At 41.4% G+C, this 22,803-nt stretch overlaps 1 protein-coding gene across 4 annotated transcripts in view; it reads right to left on the bottom strand.

The window, feature by feature from the left end:
* ZNF462 (zinc finger protein 462) overlaps positions 1-22,803 on the bottom strand; it is a 91,337-nt gene that overhangs the window by 59,542 nt on the left and 8,992 nt on the right. The window contains exon 1 of one of the 4 annotated variants that reach the window (XM_075411281.1): positions 9,283-9,324. The exons of the other annotated variants lie outside the window; for them this stretch is intronic. The gene's annotated coding sequence lies outside the window, so the exon portion shown is untranslated. Of the gene's footprint in view, positions 1-9,282; positions 9,325-22,803 lie in introns of those variants that run through there. 4 annotated transcript variants of the gene reach the window in all.

Here is a 22,803-nt window from a genome sequence, read left to right as displayed (position 1 = left end):
TACGTGTTGAAGAGGCAAGTGGGCTGGCCCAGCCTAGGAAAACCAGATACCAGAGCCAAGCTGCTTGGCTTTTGTACCCTGCTCCTTAGTGCTCCCCATATGGCATAACGAAACTGAAAGCAGTGGGTCTGGGGTTTCTAATTTCCAGCCGAGAGTGTATTGTTAATTACCTCAAGAAATACAGTTTCTGTGAGTTAAGAGGTGCGCTTCCCCGTGTACATGGTCTTGGGAGAGAAAGATGTCAGTAGGTGGTGCTGAAGAACACGGCAGCACTCTGCCTGGGTATTCCAGAAACAACCTAATTCCTTCTCATGCATTGCAAATAACATCTTCTAGGAGCTCTTTACACAAAGGATGCATTACCAGCCTCACCCTGGAAGCAGCAGGGGGAGCAGCAGGCTCCTCAGCCTGGCATAAGCCCAGCAAAGATCTATTTCTTGCCAAGAAAAGTCACAGCTGTTATAAAGGGGGTCCTGCCAGTAGCAAATCAGATACAACAAACTCAACCCCACACCCTGCTTCACCATGAACTGCAGTGGGAAAGAGCAAAGCTGCCACTGAAGACAGAAGATATTATCTCCTGATTGCTATCTATCCTTAAATGAAGCCTAAAACAGACTTGTGCAGTCTGTAGTGCCTTTAAAAGTAATCTTGCCATTCACCCCAAACTACATGATCCATTCCATGGTCACAAGAGTGCTGTAGCTGGTCAGTTGCAAGCATGCTTTAGAGATGACCAATGTTCGTTTGCAAGTAGCATGTTTTCACAGAGGCTCGATACAGCATATAAACTGGTGACAGAGCTAAACCATGGGAACACATGAACTGCTGGATTGTTTTAGGGGCCACAGAATTTTAGAGATCTGAGATTAGACCAGCCAACACAGCTGGTTCAAAACACATGCAGGCACTCTCAGTGTAGTCATCGAAGTGGAAATCAAGTCCCTAGCACTCAGAAACTGCAAATGCCAAGGACAAAACTCTGCTTTGGGACTGCTACTGAAAAATGTCTTCAAGAAGGCAAAATAAAGAGAGATTATCACCATCTTTAAAGATGGATATGAAAACATGCTTTGCTGGACACAAGTTGCTCCTTCAAGTGCAGAGACTGGACCTATGTCATAACAGTGGTGACAGAGACTGAACTCAGCTGGTGAGAGGAGTAATCTCTCAAACAGAGATCATTGCCATAATACAGCGCCTAGTTTGCTAGGCATTCAAGACTCTCCAAGTAAGCAAAATTCACAGGACCGTCGGAAACCAAAGAAACATTGTGTGGATCTGATTCAAGCGAGCCAAAGCCCACTTTTCGTCACCAGTATGAGCTCAGCTTAGTAAGGACCCTGGGGATGATGCAGTCCTCTCCCTCAGTCCATCCTGAGATCTTACATTCTTCAGAGGTGCTCCTTTAAAGGGTCACCTCATGCAGAGAGCTTGCGGAGAAGATGAAAAAGGGCATTCAGAGGAATGGGTTTAACCCTACAAAACTAAAGCACCACAAGTCATGTTCTGTACCAGCAAAAAACAGCTGAAGAGAACAGCACATCACCTCATGCAGATCCAAACCCACCTCATGCATGACTCTAACTGTAAAGCAAGATCCATGGCTGAAACTCTACTGGAGAACAAGAAAATGCTGATTAACATGAAACTAAACATTATTCTGCATTCCCAGTCTGCTCCTCAGAAACACTCATTTGAGGAGCTCCAGTGACATCCTAGCTATTTTAACACTGCCTTTGTCTCCAGCTATCCGTCCCCTTCCCCCAAGCTTCCTGCTATATTTGACATTTGCTGGGCACCAAGCAGAAGCCTCTCTGTCAGCCAGTTCATTTCCTCAGGTAATACAAATCCATCATTGACCCATTTATAATGCCAGACAGAATACACAGTTTTATTTGCCCACTGACTCACTCACAGTATGGCAGCCAGCATCTCTGCCCCAGGTAGAAGAATATATAATTTTCCAGTATTTGACAGATCTCAGACTAGTGATTACCATCAAGCTGCTACCCTTCTCCCTGCCACTGCTCCCAAAAGATGTTTTCCACCTGTGCAAGTGAAGATCCTCTACCTGTTTGGGATGGTGGCAGCAAGATGCTGGTCCTATCACTGATGGCTGAAAACTGATACTGCTGAAAACAAGGAACAAGTTGCAACTAACGTTTATGTTGTCCAAAATACTTTTCCTTGTTCCAAATAACTTTTATGTGAATATAATCCATTGGATTACATGTTGGGGTGAAATATATACACACTGGAATGCAATATCCTGTGTCCACATGAGCACCTTGCTTCCCTTCCTGCCCCTCCAGCCTCCATCTCCACTCATTTGGTCCTTCCAGGAAACAAACAGGAGGCAAGGAGAACGAATTCAGAGTGATCCTAGGATTATGGATCACAATATCTATGAATTGACCAAGGTTAATGGATGTTCTCCAGCCAGAAAGTGTTTGGATCAAAGAGGCATTAGAAACTATTACATTAAAAACAGGAAAAAGCTGCCATTCCCCGTCTATAAAAGAAACCCACTTTATTATGCAGGTAACAATTAAGAACACACAAACAGAAAAAAATCCAATCTCTTGTTAACTTTATTTCTCATCTTTCCAATAATAAACAGTCCTTTCCCCTGACTGCTCTGGGCATATTCAAATTAAGACAAAAATTATTATTAAAGCTGCGTTGTGTCAAAAGTGCTAAGATGTTGAAGCTCCTAATGGAGTTGTTCTGTCCTAGCTTAGTCCTTCTTGCTTTAAATAAGCTGTTTGAGGGTCAGCTACTAAGATCCGATTTCTTTTACTTCCTCCTAAGAAATACCCAAACAGGAAATGGACCTTAAAGAAGAAAAAATAACTAAGGCTTTCTTTGTAATAAGGCCCATGGCTAAGAGGGGCTGAGATTATAACCAACTGCATCCTTCAAAAGCTACAATCCTTACAAGTATGTAGACATTTCAGAACTATTGCAGCTTTTTTCTCTTCTGTAATTCCATTACGTAACACCTTGATTTTTTTCTGCTGCTGTAAATGCTTTACATTTAACCATTTAAAACTGAAAAATTTGCAAGCATTTTAAATAATTAGGATGATAACAAAATCCAATTTCAGAACAAAATAATCAGTTCCCATAATCATAAGATTACTCTCATTGTCAAGAAAGTGGAACCATTTTCACTTTACCCTAAAGATACAGGGTGAAAGCTGATAAAAGAGAAACTAGTTGCCAAAACTTTACCCCAGAAAATGCAAACAACTGACAAACTACATATAAAGACAACGTCCCTTGTCATAAGTTCAGTTCAAGCTAGTTCATCACCTTAAGAAGTATCTCTTCAAAAAACAAATTAAAGGGAGACCATGAACACACTGTTCTTATATTTTCCAGGCACCCACAGCTTCTATTTAACCCAGTGAATTAAACTACCAGCTTCTCATAATTTACAAACAGTCCATTAAAGATTTTAGCTGCCTCAGGTCATCACTCATTTGAAACCTAGCCATCATGTTTTATTCAAACCCTATGAAAGAATATGGTGTATCTTCATTATGGAAAAAGCACAGGACAGTCCACTTCAGAGAAAGTCTCCAGATAAATTAGTCTCATTAACCTTTGGAATTCTGTGTAATCTGGAAACTGAACCCAAATGCTTGATTTTTGTAAGATGCGGATGCAGAAAACTGGACACAGGTCCCCAGAGAACACTCTGTCTAGAGCAAGGTGAAAACTGGAAGAGATTTTCCATTTTCCTGGCTGAAGAGACTTCTTAGCTAAAATCAAGGTGGAAAGACTTTTTAGAAAGCGCTCAGGTATGTGCCTAGTCAAAAATGGGACCTTCTCCAAATAAGAAAAAAATGCCCTGAGAAAAGCATCCAAGATACTTAGACAAATTCAAGAACAGACAGCCCAGGAGCACCTTAGACTTGAGGATTTTGATTTTGCACATGTATACTAAGAAGCAACAAAGAGAAGCCCGAAGAGAAGCATTAGTAAACAGCCAAGAAACGGCCTTAAGCTTTGTCCTCAGAAAATTTCTTATTTCACTGCAAATCCAGTATGTTCTTGAAAATGCATGAAACAGTGGCTCAGGTATTTTGCTTTTGGCTACAACCAGAAGCTCATCCATGCTCGGGTCTAGGAAAGCAGTCTAGGCAGCAGTTCTCCTCTCCCCATTGCTACACTAGCCATTGCTTTAGCTGCAGAGTAACTGCTCCAGAGATACTCCTTCTCTGGAATGCAGGGGACAGAACATCTTAACTGCCAACAGCTCCACAACAAAAACACAGAAATACAATGAGGTCATTGTGTATCTGCATATGGAGCAGATCTGTTTTGTTCTGAAGGATTCACGTAGTGTTACTGTCCTTGCTAGAAGCCTTCTGCAACTGATGTCAGCGTGTCTTCCTACAAATGTTTTCAACAAGCCTCCAGATCATCCTGCATGTCACACCAAGCTATGTGTGTGAGAACCAGAACTGAGGTTGTACCCACACTGGACATGCTTTTGGACTTCTTCAGGTTATCTGAAACTGCAATAGCTCTGTCTAAGTAACTCCATGGGTAGACAAACCTTCACATTTATTCTGCACGCAAAATGGATGGAAGAGTTTAAGATACATTTTAAGCTAGCAGAGATGGCAAAAACATTTTAAAAAAATACCCAAAAGAACCCAGAAGATTCAAGCCCTGTGAAGGTTTGAAAGACCCAACAGAACTTTCACCCTCATGAGATACAAACAACATTATGCAATATAAAGTGCCTTTTAATTAATGGGAAAACTTCAGAAGTCATGTTCTAAAAGCAAAGGAAGAGTACTCTGGCTCACAATGTTTTCAACAAAGAGAATATTCACCTATGGTAATGACAAAGACACACTATGGTGTTCTACAGTTCCAAAGCAAAGGGGTACATAACGGAAATTTGTTTTAGTGATGATTATAGATCCACTGAAAAAAAGGAACCAAAGTTGACTTAAAGGGAAGAAACTTAAAAAACCTCCAAGCTTACTGCTTTTCCAAGAGGTACACATAAATACTTTAGGTAGATCATGTGTCACTGAATTCTCCAACTAAAGAGATTTTAAAATAAAGCAGGATTACTTCAAAGCAGAACCATATAAAGAAATTCTTTTTTCTTCTTCTCACTAAAGGAAGAAAGATGGAAACAAGCAAGTGAGGAAAAAAAACCCTAAACCACAAAGACCATACACTCAACTGTTATAAAATTGTATGTCCTCAAATTTATGCTGGTTGAAATGGGCAGGATGCATGTTTTCAACTACACATGGAGAGGAGACATGGACAGTCACAGAGATAAACAATACATGGCTCTTTTCACTAAGAGTCCAGTTAAGTGAACTGCCCTGCAGACACACCATTCAGCAACACCACTTGCCAGTCAGGTGAATCTCCTCCCTGTTTTTTCATCCCAGAAAAGACATACATGAACCATATGATACCAAAATACATACAAAGAATATTTTGAGGCACTTCATTTGTGTTAGTCAACATCCTTTAACACTATGGAAGAGAAAAAATCAAGAATGTAATGTGTTTTGTAGTCCATTCTAGACTATTTTTTCCCTTTAAAGCTCATTTGAATAAAAGGCGTTTGTGCTTTTTCATTTCCTTCTCACAACAAGCATTCATTCAAGCGTAGGTTCTTGTTTGCAGGAATGTATGCAGAGTGAAAGTTTCACATCAAGTTAGGACTTCATTGACAAAAAGCGTCTATGCCAAAAGTATACAATCAGTCCTGCAGAAATCTGATTTTTCCTTCTGCTGTTTATGGAACACAAGAGCAAGACAAAGGATAATATGTTTCAGATTTCCATTCATTTATCACAAACAAGTCATTTAAGAAGTGACTTGCTCTCAGAGAGAAAAGAGACTGAAGTATTCCCCTGGTTTTCAAACAGCTTCAAATTATTGAACAAACTCTGAAGACTCAAAACCTGTAGGTAATATGTAAGGAACAAAAAGGCAGAATTAAATATACCAAGTGGCAATAATGACACTATTCCATGCATTTACTACCTATTTATTTGACTTATGCAGCTTCAACCGCACTGTTGCAGGCTCTCTGTGAAAAGCAAGAGGATCAAGTCTGCACCATGGAGAACCTTCTCCTGGTATTGCAGAAGCACAGGGAAGTGAAGTAGCCTGGCTCCAGGTTGTACAGCTGGTCTGTGGCACAGCCATCAGCAGGAAGCAGGTTTCCAGACTCCAGCCCTTCCCCGTTATGCCACACTACCTTTCTGTGCCACTATGCCTGAAATCACAGTGCTAACTTTCCACAGCAACTACAAATGAAAGGTTCTCCAGCACGGTGGAAGTTAAAATTTCAGGAGCAGAGGTAAATCAAACACCACACACAAGGGTATTAACTGATGCTCTTTATTTATCTTTGACTTTATTTCTTAACTGGAGTTGCCATTTCCAGCTTTCTCCATAGAATCCAGGCTTTTTGCTGAAAGATGTAGGTCAACGCAGCAAAATGTCTGCAGAGCTGAGAAGAGTACCACGGGAGACAGATTTTAGGGATGGTGAACATGGTCTAACCTTCACACTACTCGAGATCACAGTGGGAGGAGGAAGATGGAAAAAAGGGTGGCCATCTGAAAAAGGAGCTTTATTTGGGGGTAAGTAAGGATATTTGTTTTGAAGGATTGACAGCTAGACAAACTGAAATTCTTGTATGCTCTGAGAGGCTTTTCTTTTAATATGCTGAACTTAAACTTCTTAAACTGCTGCATCCTTCTACTCTCTTCCCAAACTCTTCTAAATAATGGGCAACATATTAATAATTCTTCTGTTCCAGAAAATGTCTGGGCAAGAAAACATCAAAACTTGGTAGAAGTCATCAAAGGGGATCTTCCTTATAGCACCTTTATAAAAATATCTGTAAGAGGAACACTCTAGGTGTTCCTCAATGTATTCTGTAAGCAGGAGATATTCATCACCAAAGAAGAGGAAGTTTGATTTAATCCGACCTCTCTTGCACACATGCTAGCTGGAGCCACAATGCATGTGCACACTTCCACTCCACCCTGGCTAACAAAATTTATGAGAACAAACCAAGCAATTAGTTTTCACATGCTGACAGTTGCACCTACCTTTCATTGTTAGGACATCACCACAAACAAGACTCATGTATTTTATGAATTTAAAAAAAAAAACGCTCAGATTGTAACAGAATGAAGTTCTACAAAACCTTCAGGCTACAGCATCACTTTCACTGCATGTTCAACTAGTATGTAAAGGTAGTATGTTTTTTCTGAAAAATCTGAATAAGTGTTCCAGTTAGAGAGTCAGGATGTCTAAGAAAACACAACTTTCCAAAAAAGATGGTTAGCCTGCACTGAGACCCATACACAGGCTACCAAGGACTCCTGATCCCATTTAATGTGAACTCAAACTCTGCAGAAGGAGCTCACAGACACAGAGCAGTCTCTTTAGTAATCCAAGATACTGCTGGCATTCCTGTTGAAGCATACTGAGCATGCTTCATCCTATGTCTGCAGAGCAGAATCAGCCTGAGCTCTGCCAAAAGCCAAGTGTCTCATGGGCAGCTGTGACTGATACTTTGCCTGGGCAGAGAAAAGAAGTGGTTAACACCTCTTCTTTGTTTTGTTTTTTTTTTTTCCTCTGTAAATGTCAGCTGAGATATACAAACATGCTTGCTGCAGCTGGAAGAAGCGTAGCTGAAAATCCAGTTTGCATTTACTACGAGGTGCATCTGGGACTCAAGGCTTTTTCTAAAAACTGCATCTGCCCACTCTATGCAGTCAAAAGTGTAAGCTCCAGTCTTTTAACACACTAGCTTGAAGCAGCATACAGGCAGGTAAGACTGTGCACAGCTGCTACCTGCACACAGTTTATGTCATGTCATCTGAGAGAAGCACACTCCCTGCTGCTTCACACCGAGCCACTGGAGGAACCCTGACTTCCCACCTTTGCCAGCCAAGCTCACAATTATCAAGCAAAGTCTGGAAGTTGATGTGACAACAACATTTTGGGGAAGCAGGCAAAAAAGGATTAAATATTTTACGACCCTCTCTGCCTTGACAGGTGATCAAGAATTACATCTTCCAATTTGCTTAGACTGCCTGCCTGAGTAACGTCATGTTTTCTTTGAAAAGAACATTCCTTTCTAACATAACTTATCTCACCTTCCAAGCCGTATTCCTGGCATTAAACCTTAAATTTCTGCTTTTCTGCCATAAATAATTCTGTCTGGTCTATCCACCACCTCCTCTGTAGGCCCCTCCTTCTTCAGGTCTTCTGAAAAGATGCAAACTAATAATCTGCTATTTCCACAGCCTAGCAGAGTATGATGCTGGTGACGTGTACCTTTAAAGTAGCTCTGAAGTCAAAGGAGTCGGTCTTTCATTTCTTCTGAAGATGTTTGGTGTCCTGGTCCCTCAGCACTCAGTATGAAATAAAAACCACTGCTTTTATCTCTTAAGAAAGGAGCACATTTTCAAAAAAGACTGCTCTGCCCAGAAACATTACTCAGCAGGGCAGAGAAGATGAGAGAAAGGGAGAGCTGGGAAGGGGCTACAGCAGACACCACCAGGAATGCCTGACAGTTATCTGGCCTTACTGTCTCTCAACCCTGCTGGCGATGAGGGGCCTCCCATGCACGCCAGAAAGTGGTATCTGAGGCTGCAGAATCTTACGTTTCTTCCTCTTTCTTTTTGAGGAACAAGACTCCCTTTTTGGATCTCATTGTCTGTTGCTCTGAACTCAGTAACTGGTGTAACTGTGGTCAGTCAAGATATTGCGCGTGCATGTGTGTGCGTGCGTGTGTGTGTATGCTATGTCTGGATCTTCGGGAAGGCAGCCTGGTATTTTATTTTTAAACTTTGGCTCCTGTTGCACAGCCCTACATATGATGGCTCCACTCCTGAAGGCTGGATAGTCTTCTACTATCAGTTTTCAAAGAAAAACAAAGCCATGCAAGCCAATTCCACCACGAGAACATGAGCAAAGTTATCTCCTCAAGATTTTTTTTCCCTCTTAAAAAAAAGGTCACAGAAAGATTAGGCCATCAGTGTCATTCCAGCTTCCTGCTCCTGTATTCTTACAAGCTGCAGTATATTGTGAAAGTCCCAGTAACTGCTCTGCTTCCAGAGATTTCTCAATTTTTTTATTTCTAGAAATTTTTTTGAGTTCTGCCAATTTTCCCCAGATGAGGACCAGACCTTCATGTGGTTCAGTACTTGCTCAAGCCTTTTATTATGAAGTGGAGGGTCAAAATAGGTGCAAGTTTCTCCTTACCTGAAAGCAGAACCTGCAATGGATCTTCAGGGTCTCAGAAGCTGAAGGAGGCAGAACCAGACTTGCTAATCATATGACTGGTGCTAGGGTTCACCCTTCCTGAGGAGCCTGCCCTTCAGATGTGTTCCAAAGCTGACAGACTAACTTGTATCATATACCTCTAGCCACCTGCAGTACAAGAACATTCTGGCAGTGAAGCCTCACTGTCAAAAAAAAAAGTGGTTTCCTTTTCAGCTGAGCGCACAGGGTCTATATCTGTAGGCTTGATTACTAGAAGAAAGGAAACATTTGAGTTAAAGACAAGAAGGCTCCCTTGCAGCCATGCCTGTGAGAAAAGATTTTACACATAATATGGGAGAGAAATGGAGAGGTAACAGTTTGCCAAGAGGAAGTTACCTACTTATCTCAACTTTACTTCCATTACATGATGGAAGACAGCAACTAATCTCAACGTTACTTACAGGTTAAAATAGTCACTCATCTAAAACCAAGAAACAGAGGAAACAGCTCAGACCTCTTTCTCCTTCTTCATTCCTGAACTCCTTTGTTCTCCCATTCTCTTCTTACTCCTCCAGCTAGACTACTGCAATACAAAGTTCTGAATCTTGAAAGCAGTCTTCCAAAACTGAAACTACAAATTAAGAATCGAAAACAATTTGTCAATTAGGGAATCAAAACTCTCCTTCATCCTGCTGTAGCAGGATGCCTAAGACAGGGAAATGCAGGAAAACATGCTACAGATAATCAAGCCTAAACTGGTAACTACAAACCTGCAGACAGTTTCATCATTTCATTTAACTTGGATATTCACTTCCCTTTTCTCTCCCAGGTGAGAGTGATTCTTCTTGCATGTTAAAACTCAATCACCTCCTCAGACTCCCTACACCTCCAAGTTACAGCATTCCCATCAGAAGTTCTTGAAGACAACTAATCCCTAACCTCACATGAGATAATGACAGTGGAAGTCATCTTGCTGAAATGTGAATGAAAAAGCTCACCTTCTACAACTAAATAGTTGTCCATGTCCAACTCAATAGTAAATCTAAAGCCTGTTTTCCACCACAGCATGTGAAGAGACACTGTGCTTAGGGTTTACGCCTTAGAACCATCTACAGAGTGCATTTGTCATTCCAATTGCTCTTAATCTTTTTCCTCTATTAAATTAGAAATATAGAACTATTTATATAAAAAACATTTTCTAGCCTTAGATTCTAGTCGCTACATCTTGTTGCAGCTTGGTACAGATTCCAGATTCCTATAATATTGGACACAGCCTGGCAAATGAACTGCTTTTAGTCCTCTAAACATCACTTTTGGAAACCTCTGAAAGGAAGGAATGGACTATCTGAAAGCTCTCACAGGCATGCATAATTTTCCAGACTTCGAATCATTACTACTCCCAACATTTCCACACTTGTTTTTACAGACAGGTCAACTTCAGGAATGGATTTAGTATTCCAAGAGCAAATATAAATTATTGATGTAGAGAACAGAAGCAAAAAGGACAAGTCTCTTTAAATCCTGTCAGATACCCTTCTTGTCTGACCTGCGAGATGCTTTTGTTTGCAGTGGAATGGGTCCAAAATAAAAAGGAAAACCCTTCCTTTTCTCTTTGGGAACAACACTGGTACAGCATTGGTGTTATCTGTTTCATTATCAAAGCAACATCATTATTTATTTTGATCATGGAAAGCGCCAAAAGTTTCTTCTGATACACTAGAAAAGCCAGTGGCAAATGACACCTATAATTACTCCGCACTCTTTGAATGGGCTCTTCTCATCCCAAGGGTGCTTCCATCTGGATGATCTCTGAGGAACTGACCCAAATCTCAATCTCTTTTACTCAGAAAAAAAAAACCCGACATGTTTTGATGATTTCCCCTCTTCAGCTCAATTCCTTTGTGAAAATTTGATGACAGCTCAAAAATTTGCTACTGTCTTTGAATGGGTAAATTCCAAAATTCAACATTTGGCCACAGGATCTTCAGACATCCACCTTGCTTGACTGAGAAACTAAGCACACTGCTCTTGTTCAAAGCTTTATGCAAGCCATGAACCTTCATGATTCCTCGTATCTACGCCATGATACAGCCTTTTTTGTGAAAACATTGTCAGCTTTATGATTGGTACAGTGCTCTGACTTTTCAGAAAACAGTGATTAGTCCAACTGTCTCACATCTTAAGGAGTTCTATTATTAAGAAAATACTAAAAATATCCCACAAAACAAAGATAAGATCTGCTTAATGTAAGTTGGGAAATGTAACAGCTTTCAAAGGATGCTTTTCTGAAGAACTCCAAAACTAGCCAAGATCCTCTGCTGTGCCTATTTCCTGAAGAGGTGAGGAAGCCGAAGAGAGTAAGAAATTCTTTTGCAGCCTTCACTGATACACAACTGAATTTTTGTATCTGAATTTTTGTATCTGCTTAGCACCAGCCCGATACTGTTCTTTAAGACAGCGCTCGCTTTCAGACCCAAATCTTTATCACTTGGAAGAATGCTCCTTGATTTATTTGTGAGATTTATGTCCACCCTGGAGATTTCTCGTCTTGTCCTTACACCCAGGCATTGTTTGAAAGCTCACTGAACTATTTTCCAATAGATATGTTTTGGAATAGATGCATTTTTAATCACCCTGTCCAAATTACACTGATTTGGTTTGGGCACGATGTAACCATGGTTGAATAAAGGAAGCAAAGTAGTCACAAGAGTTCAGCCACTGAACAACTACTATCATTATTTCCTCTCCCCAGCAACACTTCCTCTAGGTCAATGCAGCTGGAAACGCATACTCAAGGTTCTGTTGGTCAAATCCAGCACAATACATCCTCTTCGATGAGTTTTAACCCTCTCCTAAGAATAAAAAGAGGGAATTGTCACAATTGCTTTTGGATACTAAACATGCCAATCATGGCAGCCCATTCATCACACACATAAATGTTTCAACACAGGCTTCCACTCAAGGAGTCTGATGACTTTCTGATGTGCTTTTATAAGCCGGCTCCTAAAGCAGCATCTGCATCCCCACTGCACACTAGTGATGGACTCTGTCAGCATCCTGTGGAACTAATTACTTCTCTTTCAAATTAACATAACCTTCTAGAGAGTACGTGGGAGAACAAAGCATGGAAGGGATCTCATGGATCACCAAGACTGGTTCTGTTATCACAGACACAGATCTTATCTCCATTAACTTAAAGAAAGAAAAATGGCATGCTTGCTAAAGAAATAACGGCTATGGGTCCCTGAGCCAACAGAAGCTTGACTTTAAACTAAACTGGTTCCATATTAAAATATCCTGATCATGAGAAACCTAACTGCTAGCAATTTCAAGTCCCAGTGACCATGCAAGAAAGGTAATACACAGAGATCTAACCAGCTATGATACTGATAGAACTTCTACACTGCTCCCTCTGAAGGATTCATTTCTCAGCTGAAATCCCCCTTAAGGCTGAAAGTCAAATATTGTAGCTCTGGAATGTAAAGTAACCCTCAAATCTGCCCAGCTTATCAAAAATTCCTGCCTTGCTCCCTCTCTTCTCACATTTCTTTGGCCTCATTATGCCTTTAAAAGGGAAGCTTGCTACTAAAATCCCACTTGGGTTAATTTGGCTATGACAGCTTGAAAGCTGGAGCAAGAGAAACAGAAAGATTCTCCTAAGCAGCAGAAGTCTCTGACTGTCCCAGTAATTTGACCAGCCCAGATCTCCCTATGTAAAAATCCCATCAGGAACACAACTGAGAAGTATTCTGGAACACACACGAGTTATTCAGGTGAGACAAAAAGAAAAGAAAAAGGAAAAGAAAAAGAGGAAAAAGAAAAGGAAAAAAAAACAGGAAAAGGAAAAAACCTGAATTTCCTCACGTACAGAAAGTCTTGAAGCATTCTTTACTAGCAGATCAGAATTAATTTGATTTCTACACCCATTGAGCTTTCTTCAGGGTAGGCTTGGTCCCATATTCCCAGCCTGGAACTTTCATCAGCTTCCTAGTATCAGTTAAAATTTTCTAGGCAGGCTGCAGAAGAGAAAGTACTCGTTCAATAAAGTAGCCCATTGCCACACTTTCCCATTACAAGCTCATCAGCCTGCCAGTGCAGAGAATTTCTAGAAACCCTGCTTGCTGTCTTCCCACAAAGCAGCATATTCCTTCAGAATCTCTATTCGACCTCCCCTTCTTCTCTATGAGCCTGCATCTTTGAGACAATGGATAAGAGGAGGCGGACCACTTCCTCCATTCATTTGCTCAGCCTGCTGAAGCATCAGATCTGTCTGACCTTGCAGCAGAAGCATTATCCTTTGTTCTGATCAGGTTGCACAAATAGCTGTGCTTGTGTCGGTCCCCAGAGCAGAGAATACTTTCATGACCAATATGATTACAGCTCACGCAACACATTGCGTCCTACTGAAAATGTTGTAGGTTGTTTTCCCCCAGATCCAGGAGTTCCACAAAAATACTGTTCAGTGTTATGCAGTAACGAAGAAGGGGAAACTGTGTAACGCTTCCACTATATGTATCCTAGCCAAATAAACCAAAATATTCATAGCCTCACCAAATAAGCCCAGAGTCACAAACACATGAAGGGCCTCAAGTTGAAGGAGTTACGGGGGTAGATGATTATGACTCCCAAGACATCCCACTATTTCTCTGCAGGTTAGGCACTCCCCATGCTGAGCAGCAGCTGCTGCCTTTACAGGTCCTGACAGCTTATTTCTTCCCACACAGACAAAATGGGCTGGCCCCAGCCACCCCCACCGCTGTCGTTGACATACCTTTGCCCAGAATTCACACCTGGACTGTTTGCAAGCCATCTGCAACTGAAGAGACACAGGTTAGCCACGGCCAAGTTATATGAATATTCAAATCAGTACGTCTGGTAAGCAGTTCAGTTTCCCACACTGACATGAGAACAATACATCACCAAATCTACTGACAGAGTCATGAGCTCTCAAAAAGTTACAAAGCCTGGCTTTAATTTTCCCTTCCCACTGTCCCACCATAATGCACACTGCTTATGAAAACAGTTATCGCACACCCTTCCTTTTCCTAGGGCAGAAAATCAAATTAACCAGTAAACACAGCGTGCAGGTTCTTCAGAACTTCAGCATGTCACAAAGTACTCATTCAGGTTGGAAGCTGAAGTTTATCTAGTACCTCCAAATTTCTTATATTTTTGCCTAAGTGTAAGTATGTATGCTGTGTTGTCTGTGATACCAGGTAAAAGCTTGAATCCCCATTTCTGGCTTCTAGCCAGGATTCAGACAGGAAAAAAATTTGCTAATCCATGGTTTGCAACAAAAAAAACACCTACCATGGGGGAAAAAATCCTCCTGTCTTCAGCCAAATCTAATCTAACCTTTCTTCACAGCTATAATGTCATTCTGAGTGCTTCACTCCCTAACTTTAGTTTGACATATGGAGCACAGGGAATTACTGATACAAACCTTTTGTACAAGGTCAGTTGGAAAAAAATACATAAATGGGTCTGATTAACACTCCTGAGTTTGCAATCAGAATCAATACAGTTCCATGAAGATACTGCCATTTCTAGCAACTACAATACAATCCAAAATGCAACAGCATTATATGGTTTCTGCTTCATAAAGGCTTTGACTTTCCTTCTATTATCCCAGTCTTGCTTTAGCGCATATTTTATATTAGAATGCGTTCCAGGAGGCATATGGCAATAGAACTAGGTCAACCATTAACCAAATAACAGGAAGCTGCTCTGCAGAGCACACTCTTCAAAGCTTGCTTAATGAGCTAGCTCTTCAGAATGTGTCCTTCAGTAAGGTTGAAACTAACAGTTCCATGGGATTTTCTTTAAAGCCACAAGGTCACCCAAGTTAGGCTGGTTCTGGACATGACAGTCTCTGAACAGCCATCTCGAAGTGTAAAGGCATTTAGGTCAGATGTTAAGAGATGAAGAGCACTCCACAATCGTGCATGGGACACTGAACATCAGGAACCAGTTCCAATGATTTTTTCATCTTATCAGCAAGCAGAACCCATCTCATTAATAATCTGCTCCCACAATTTCAGCAAAGAACACAAGAATTTGCCTTTGAAGAGCTTGTTGGGAAGGATACCATCTCTAGATAAAGAGTTACCATCTCTCTGTCTCCTTCCATGCTTTCCTTTCAGAGGATGGCATATTACTTCCCAGATGAGAGTCAACTCCAAACACTTGTAAGGGTAAAAATAAAGGACTGCTATTAATGCTTGTAAGTCAGTCTATGACTAAATTCTTCATGATCTCTTATCCCATTGATCTTGCTGAGATACATCCAGGATTTAACATAATCTGTCAAATCAGGAAGAAAAACATTCCAATATCATTGTTGATACCTTCATTTGTTCCATCTCAGTCTTGCCAAGTGCTTCCACTAAATATGACATTACAAACTTTAAAGCAACCACAGATGCCTAGGGTTGAAATATAAGTTATATGGACTCTGAGAAGCATCAAGCACCAAGGAACAGAATCCACGAGTAACATGGAAGTTAGAAAAAGTTTTGATTCTTATCACACTGTTAACAAAGCAGTAGAGATGGCCTGATCAAATTGTTTTTAAACAAATAAAACACAAACACTTGCCAGCACTCTACTTGAAAAGAATTTTGCATAAAACAGCCAATGATGTCCATCACACAACTGTTGCAATAACTTGTTAACTCATAGCCATGTGCCACAAAGCAGTATCAACTTTTCAAGCTCAAAAAAGTCACCATTGAACTGTGTGACTACAGTCAAATTCTGACACTAAACATATATGGGTATAAATATTAGTTTTCCAGTACTCTCAAAAAAATGGGTACAGCATCTTATCTCTTTATCATACTTTCTTTTGGACAGTATTTCTACAAAACATTGAGAGATCCTGAATGTTTACCCAAACAAAACCAACACCAGAAAAATCCTCACTATGCCACCACCAGTGATGTTTCTGCACCATTTTTAACAGGAAAGTGTGCTGTGAACATACACATATCAAGAGTTTCTCCACTAGTTCACATCCTTGTGACATCAAAAATAACACCAAAAAAAGCAAAAAAACCCCACAACCATGTCCAACAGACATTTCTCTTAATAGTGTCTCCATAACTGAGAACTCCTCTGTAATCTGGTGTGTAAGAGATGGGAACTCAAGTGCATCTTTCTGGTGCTAGATCCTGCTGGTCTACCAGATAATAATTCCAGTTCCTAATTACCAGACACAGGAAATGATGAGGCATCCATGATGACAGAGAAAACAGTCAGTGTGTGTGATCATATGTCCCTGCAGATTGCTTTGTATCTTAACCGACAGCTCCTTGCTGAAACAGGCTAACTCAGTGGAAGACTGCCAAGCATGCTGTGGTGAGATTATCATTTTAGTAGTTATTTATAATAAACTATCTTCAGCAAGTAGCACCTTTTTCAGTACAAAAAAGTCAAGGACAATGTATTTTCTTTGCAGTATAGAGATGTTCTATGAGAAAAGGTGCAGACAAAATCTAGAAGTATTGTTCAGTTGCATATGAAGAAAGACTTACGATGAACGTTCTCCAGTGCATTTTAAAAACTGTTCAACACCACTAGGAAAACCACAAAACTACCAGCTACTAGAAAATAAAATCTGCCAAGGTAATTACATGGACAGACATGACAGAGCAACCATACCTTAGAAAAAGTCTCTCAATTTGCCTGCATCTTTAATATTTCTGATGCTGAAACAGCTACTGCAACATGCAGTTATCTATGGAACCAAGAAACAGTTGTGCCCTCAGAGATGATGTTTGAGCTGCATATAATTCTTCAGTGCCACTTCTTTGCAAGTGCCCTATGCAGAAGTGGTAGACTCCCATAGCTTCAACCAAAAAATCTCCTGAATGGAACCAGTGGGCCACCAAGGACTGCACAAGGGCGAAATTACTGCAGAAGAGAGCAAACAGTCTTCACACACAAACCACGTTTTATACGCATCCCCTCCTCCCATCACCAAAGTGCAACTGGGAAAACATACCTGTGGGTTGACTACTCCCAAACTCCCACTCCAGTTCTTAGCAACATATGAAGAAAGTTATACCTTTGCAGGGCTACCACAGAAGAGCATCTAAGACAAGGCTTCATTCAAGGGGAGCCGTAATATTATTCTTTGAAAATCCTGCTAAACAGGCAATAGAAACCATGAGAGCTCCGATTATAAAGTTCCTCTCGCCATGCCCATCAGGAAGCAAGCTCTGGTATTCTAGAGCTTCCCAGGCTGCAGCTACAGGAATATATCTCAAAATGTTTTGGAAGAAAAAACTCCCAAAACAAAAAACCTCAAACTAGTTGACCAGTCTATGACTGAGCTGACAGAAAACATATCACTTTTCACATCCACAGAATGCCTAGCAAGCTTATTTAGAACTTCTTTTTCTGCAGATTTAGACAGTCATGTAACAGTATTTGGCTCTTAAAAACGGTGTCACAGTAATTTGCCACCAGCTTTAACCAAATAGGAAAAATAAATTCTAACAGGACATTCCTGCTAAAAAGAAAGCAGAAACAATTACAATAGCTTTCTAGTTTCTTAGTAATTACAGAGTTTCAAAGTCTACACAGTATCACTTGCACTATTTCCTACTTTTCTCCCTTTTGCAGCTGCAGTACAATGTTCTCAAATAGTTACAGCTTTTGAAAAAACTGCACTAAAGCCAAAAGGATCTACAATGAAACTTCATCTGAAGCTCAGGACTTTCACATGACTAACTCTTCTCTGTCTCCAGATTTGCTTAGCCGTTCAGCCTCCCCCCAGCTCCTTTTATAATCCATCAGACATGCTTTTGGAGTGCACTTCACTTGTTTAAAAAAAACAAACAGGCTCAAAAAGAGAAAGAAATTAAACCCTGCTGGGCTGAAGTTTTCAGATGACAAAGCAGAAGGTAATCATTTAATACCAAGTATGAAACTAGCATAAAAGTACAAGATGCAGAGGGGAAAAACCTATTTAGGCTTCCTGCACTGGCATGAAATGGCTGCTTTCCTTCTTACTGCCAGCTCCCATGCTTCATGTTGACATTACACATCCTGTACTGTAGATCCACCCCCATGCTGATGCTTGCCCAACAGAATTATCTCCTGCGTCACAGCAGTGGTAACAGAACTGCTGGCTCTGCAGATCTGAAAGCACCATTTCAATGCTTAATACATGCAGCAACTGGACACACAACCAGATATTCTGGGTTGGCTTGTGGCACTCTCAGCACTGTATTACTTGGCCTAACCTTCTGTTAACCAGATGGTCTGTTCTCCCCTTGGGATCAAACCATTAAACTTGATTTTATTAATTTCTACCAAAACGCAGGGACAGTTTACAGCACTCATGTCTGGTTTATCTCCAATGGGGTTGCTAAGATGAAAACGACCTAAAAATAACTGGAAATGCTGCTTCACACCAACAGAGAACAAGATCTTTTGGAGTAAATATTTAAATGATATGCCAGATGAACTACCATAGCAGTATGAACCACATGGATAGCAAGTTGTATTATGTACACATATGCAAAGGTACACGCTCCTGTTGTTGTAAAAGGTCCTAGGCTGCATTTTCCCTGATCCAAAGCACCTCTGTCTTGAATAGGCAATTACCATATTAGTATCTATTCAAACAAATGCCTTATTTATAAAAAAAAAAGTGTGAGAAACCATGGCTTCCGAAAACACCACAGTCAGTGACAGGACTCCAGAATGCATGAAATTCATCTACAGGCAGCAGAGCAACATGAACGTTCTCACTAGAACACCCACAAACTCATATGAAATCATACTTCAGCGACATGCCACCATTAATTGAAGTAAACTTCAGTATTTATAATCTACATGCTCCCCCTGTCAAAACACAAAGAGCAAGAATGAAAAAAAGGAGCACATGAATGAAAGTGAAAGAATTACCTAATGCATAAACTCCCATTGGCTCTTGCAAATCAGCTGCAACCATGCCCTCACATGCAACCGCAAATGAACATCTCATGTATGTAGGTGGTAGTTGTTGAAAGCTAAGGGCATCTTCTATTCAAGATGTAATTCCCAAACGCCTCCCTGAAAACTCCACAAGAATTAGTCCATGCAGCTAAGGATTTGATCTTCAAATGTTTACTCACAGGAGTAGCTGCAGTGAAATTCAAAATCAGATCACAGCGACTATTCACATGAATAAGCTTTTACGGCATAAGGGCTTTAGCCCCCATCTTCTATTATCTGCCAAATGTACTACAGTAACAAGAAAATGCAATGGTAGCTGAGGTCTGACCTATTGAAAGCCTTTGTTAATGTTCCTAACAGTAGCACTGAGGATTTATTAAAAAAAATAAAGTGTAGATGCCTCCATACAAAACAAAATCCTGTTGTCATCAGCAGCGCTGAGTCTAGTTGGAGGCTGGTAACAAGTGGTGTCCCCCAGGGGTCAGTACTGGGCCCAGTCTTGTTTAACTTCTTCATCAACGACCTGGATGAAGAGTTAGAATGTACCCTCAGCAAGTTTGCTGATGACACCAAACTGGGAGGTGTGGTAGATACACCAGAAGGCTGTGCTGCCATTCAGCGAGACCTGGATAGGATCGAAAGCTGGGCAGAAAGGAACCTGATGAGGTTCAACAAAGCCAAATGCAGGGTCCTGCACCTGGGGAGGAACAACCTCATGCACCAGTACAGGATTGGGGTGGACCTGCTGGAGAGCAGCTCTGTGGAGAGGGACCTGGGCGTCCTGGTGGACGACAGGTTAACCATGAGCCAGCAGTGTGCCCTGGCTGCCAAGAAAGCCAATGGAATCCTGGGGTGCATCAAGAAGAGTGTGGCCAGCAGGACGAGGTTCTCCTTCGCCTCTACACTGCCCTGGTGAGGCCTCATCTAGAGTACTGTGTCCAGTTCTGGGCTCCCCAGTTCACGAAAGATGAAGAGCTACTGGAGAGAGTCCAGTGGAGGGCTACAAGGATGATGAGGGGACTGGAGCATCTCTTCTATGAGGAAAGGCTGAGGGAGCTGGGCTTGCTCAGCCTGAAGAAGAGATGGTTGAGAGGGGACCTAATAAATGCTTATAAATATCTGAAGGGTGGGTGTCAGGAGGATGGGGCCAAGCTCTTTTCAGTGGTGCCCAGTGACAGGACAAGGGGCAATGGGCACAAACTGAGGCACACGAAGTTCCGTCTGAACATCAGGAAGAACTTCTTCCCTCTGAGGGTGACGGAGCACTGGAACAGGCTGCCCAGGGAGGTTGTGGAGTCTCCTTCTCTGGAGATATTCAAGACCCGCCTGGACAAGGTCCTGTGCAGCCTGCTGTAGGTGACCCTGCTTTGGCAGGAGGGTTGGACTAGATGACCCACAGAGGTCCCTTCCAACCCCTACTATTCTGTGATTCTGTGATTCTGGGAATGTAAGAATCCTGTAGAAGTTGCAGTTTTACTGCCTTCTAAAGAAAATAGGAAGCCAATCCACATAAAACCTAACCATCATAAATCATTAAAATCTGTTCTTCATGGCTACCACTACAGTGCACTGCTTCCAAAGCAAGGCTGGATTCACTGCTCAGATTGCTGCAAGCACGCATTTGTCTGAGACAGTCTTCTCAACACAAAGCTCCAAATCTCTGAAAGCTGGGGTGTCAAATATGTTTAAATAAGACAGCACTGCTATAATCCAACTCCCCACATGTGACTAACTTATGTGGAAGGAGATCACAAACCATCTTCTCCACATTACTTGGGCCACTAAAAGTCTATTGGTCACCCATTACTAAAATTCTTACTCAGCCACGATTAACCCTCCAATCTGGATGTCAACAGATCAGCAGGCATTGCCTTCAGCTCATAATCAGGATGCTTATTTCACCTGTAAAGAGGATTAGATGTCTTCAACACATCAAGGAAACAAGCATGAGAACAGACTGTGTGGCATTTTAGCTCCATCTATCTTTAAAATATCCTGAAAGAGCAGGATTTTTTTTATGTCCCATTTAAGTGACTACCTCATCATCATATGACTGGCCTCCACTGCCATGACATACAAAACTTCAGTATATGGTGACAGGCCCCCCAGAAAGTCATTCCACAACCTGAAACATCATCTACCCTTCAAACACACTAAAAATAGATTGCTCACCCCCTTGAGGTCTCAGCAGCCCATCTGATATTACAGTACAGTATTAACAAACCTATGTAGACACAAATTCTTAAAATAAATATCTTCAGAGATAAGACCAGAATACCAGCAAGTAAATTATATTCCTGTACACCACTGAAGTAACATTGGTGAACCTGTGGAAGCACTGAAGAAACATGGAGGGCAATGAGCATTTCATGTTCATTTTGCAGGAGCTCACCATATGCAACCTTTGGTCAACCTGTCTGTCATCCTTGCCAAGCAACTTCTGACTCAAAGCTTTTGGTCTGAAAGACATTTTCTGAGTGTGACCTCGGCAGTTATTATGTGGTTCCCTGGGAGAACAATAGACTGAAAACCTTGTATTCCACCCCTGCTCCACAGTGGAAGGAAAGCAACACATTCGTAAAGGGCGTGGAATTGAGAATTCATTGTAGTATGTTATCACCTCTGTAATCTGATCATTTAAAAATAATTCAGGTTTACTCATTTATTCATGCAGCTGAGAGACTGAAGTATATTGGCTTACTCTTTCAGCAAGTAGTAACAGTTATGCCCTTGGAGCCAGGGATTTCAGAAGGTCTCACACATGCACAGGTAACCTGGCAGGAGAAATCTGCATGCTCTTGAGAAACAACAGCTTCTTCTCAGCCTGCCAGGGTGGAAACACACCAGGAGTCTGCACCACCGAAGGGTTAATTGCACAAATCCTGCAAGGCCCAGGCTGAAAGCCATCATATATGCTGGTTCACAACACGGCCTTCAGTTGTATTTACCTCCGGAAGGCCTGATAAAGTCCTCCTCTCCTCAGGCCTTGGTGCTACAGTAGACTGGGCTGGTTTACACCATATGCTTGATCACAGACAAGAGAACTTGACCTCTATACAACCTGACATAGCTGAAAGCTGATACGCTTTCTCCCCACTGCCCTCCCCCAACAAAGATAAAAGGTCATTTAGACCAAAAAAAACCCGTCCACACTGACTTCAAGTTACATGAATTCAACTTCGAATTCAACTTTTGGGATGCACCCCTGTCCAGGAACGCAAACCCCTTCTCACAGGGCTGCAAGCCATAGACATATGAGAGGGCAGGAACAATTCAGCAGTCAAGAAACTAATTAACCAGGCTGAGAGCTGTCTGGCGGCTCTCAATTTTCCATTAGCCGTTTGTTAACATTTTTACACTTGTCAAGTTATTTAGCTAAGCATGCTAGAAGCACAGTTTCAGAGCCCACCAGTGCTGGAGGTCCTATATCGGGCAGCCACAGACACCCAGATGTAGACAAGGAAGAGAAAAAATGAAATGCAAGATCAGAGTTTCCAATCAAATAAGGAGAGAAATAATTCCAAATCTGTTCATATTGACATTTATTTATTTATTTATTTTTCTGACAGTATG

This window comes from Opisthocomus hoazin, chromosome Z, assembly GCF_030867145.1.
Source record: "Opisthocomus hoazin isolate bOpiHoa1 chromosome Z, bOpiHoa1.hap1, whole genome shotgun sequence".
NCBI lineage: Eukaryota > Metazoa > Chordata > Aves > Opisthocomiformes > Opisthocomidae > Opisthocomus > Opisthocomus hoazin.
This window is presented reverse-complemented; position numbering and strand designations above follow the sequence as displayed.